Here is a 2578-nt window from a genome sequence, read left to right as displayed (position 1 = left end):
TTGGGTCGATTTCCGCTTCCGCGGTTACGTCACCTGTGAGACACCTACAAAGGGAGCTGCCACAACATTTCATCTTCAGTGGGCACGGCGATTGTCATGCAAGCATGTCGCCTAACCTCTGCTGGCTCTTCCTACAGGTTGGTTATTCATTCAGATCGTTTAGAAGTGATGATATTACGATTGTAGTTGTGCCGTGCCCAAGGACTTTGTGTCACATTGCGCATGACTGTTTGTTAGTATGTACGCTTCTTTTGTGTGGGGATGTGGAGTCAAACCCGGGGCCTACAACTGAAGAATTGCTTCAGACAATCATTGATGGCCAAATCGCGATTAAAAGTGAAATATCTGAGCTCAGGGCTCGACACGATCGTAATGACAAAAAAATTGAAGACCTAACGTCTAAATGCACGGGAATCGAGAGAACTCTGAAAGATCTACAAATAAAGACTATGCAGATTGATTCCCTAAAGTAAACTGTAACTGCTCTTGAGCAAATTATATTGAAACAAAATGCAAAAATTACTGATCTGGAAGACAGAAGTCGCCGTTCAAACCTTGTAATCCATGGCATCCCTGAAACTCCCAATGAAACCGACGACCAATTAAAAAGAACAGTACTCGTTGAACTTTTTTAAGATAAACTGGGCGTTGCGTGTTCGTCCGTGGCGCGTGCTCACAGGCTTGGTAAACATGGCTCCAAAAGACCGATTATTTTATAGTTTCAGGATTACAATGAAAAAACGGAAATCCTTCGTAATGCTAAAAAACTTAAAGGCTCGAGAGTGTTTATAAACAATGATTACTCGCAGGCTACACTCATGAAAAGAAAAATGCTGTGGGAGAGTGCCAGAAACGATAAAGATAAAGGCGCCCGTGTTTATCAATTTAATGATAAGCTTCACGTGAATGACGATGTATTTGTATGGGACGAAAACAAAAATACACGCGCAAGTATTTCAACCCAGATGAAAACCTCCCGTTCTGATTGACTTGTACCTAATCGTAAACAGTTTCGACTTTTGAACTTAAATGCGCAAAGTGTCGTCAACAAATCACACGCACTTGAATCTATCCTTCTTACGCATGACCCGTATGTTTGTGTTATAACCGAAGCCTGGCTTACTGATTACATTAGTGACGGAGAGGTATTTCCGGATCAGTACAATGTATTTCGCAGGGATCGTGATGGAAGGGGTGGCGGACTGGCTGTTTTACTTAAACCAGGCATTGAAGCGGTCCTGGAAACCCAAATAGAAAATCATGAAAGCTTGTTTCTACGCCTTAACTGTTGGGGCAACACTGTTATCCTTGGAACTGTTTATCGACCCCCCTCTGCTACTCCTGACTACTTGTGCAGGTTATTTGACCACTTGTTTAAATTTAGCAGCCATAAAATAATCCTGGCTGGTGACCGTTGACTGGCCGAATATGTGTGGTTCTTCTGCAACTGAAATTATTTTTGATATGATGTTCGCCTTTGATCTGACGCAGTTAGTTCAGGATCCAACCAGAGTACATGGTACAAGTCACTCAATTCTTGATCTTGTTTTCGTAAACAATTCGCTTAGTGATTGCACCATATCTGTTGAACAGGGTATATCTGATCACTATTTGGTCCTCTTGACTTGTTTACTTGAGCGCTTTTCACCTACAAAAAGAGTTATATATTCACCTTTCAAAGACTACTCGCGAGCTGACGATACTAGCATACTCGATTATCTTGACATAAATCTTGATAATTTCACTGAGACAAATGTCGATACCCTTTGGCTAAAATTTAAGAACTTATGTGAATACTGCCTTGACAAATTTGTACCTACAAAATACAAGCGTATTAATCGTAATAATCCGTGGATTAACAGAAAAGTCATACATCTCAAACGCAGGATAAAACGAGCGAAGAAATCAAGGCCAGTTAACTGCGATGTCACCAATCAGCAGAGCGATCTTCGTAGCCTAATTGCAGTGGCTAGAAACAACTGCTTCTCCGGTACGCTTCTAAACTATCTTAAACATGACCCCCAAAAATTTTGGCGCTACTTGACTGAAACAAACAAGCCTGTTGAGCAAATCGTGGTGAATGACACTGTCTCAACTGATCCTGGTGTTATAGCGTGCCATTTCAATGAGTATTTTCAGTCGGTTTTTTCCGATATCCGTAACCATGATTATGTGATTTCCACCACATCAAACTATCACTCTGAGTTCATAATTTATTACGGCATAGTTTCTTTGCTGTTGTCACTGAAAACGAAAACAAGTGCTGGTCCCGATAAGATTCCAAACACGTTTTTACGACGGTACGCTGAGTCCCTAGCCCATTATCTTCTCATTATTTTTCGTGCATCATACTCAAACAGCTCGCTGCCAGATGATTGGCGAACTGCCATAGTAGTACCTGTGCACAAAAAAGGGGATCGCCTAGCAGTTGAGAACTACCGTCCAATTTCCTTGACTTCCTCGTGTAAATTAATAGAGCATATCATCTGCAGCCAAATCAATGAACTGCTGGACAGTCGTAATTTTCTAACAGAATTTCAACATGGCTTTCGCAAAGGCTTGTCAACTACGACCCAAC

This window comes from Ixodes scapularis, unplaced genomic scaffold (assembly GCF_016920785.2).
Source record: "Ixodes scapularis isolate PalLabHiFi unplaced genomic scaffold, ASM1692078v2 PGA_scaffold5__190_contigs__length_132052651, whole genome shotgun sequence".
NCBI lineage: Eukaryota > Metazoa > Arthropoda > Arachnida > Ixodida > Ixodidae > Ixodes > Ixodes scapularis.
The sequence above is the reverse complement of the archived record's forward strand: the minus strand, read 5'-3'. Positions refer to the sequence as shown.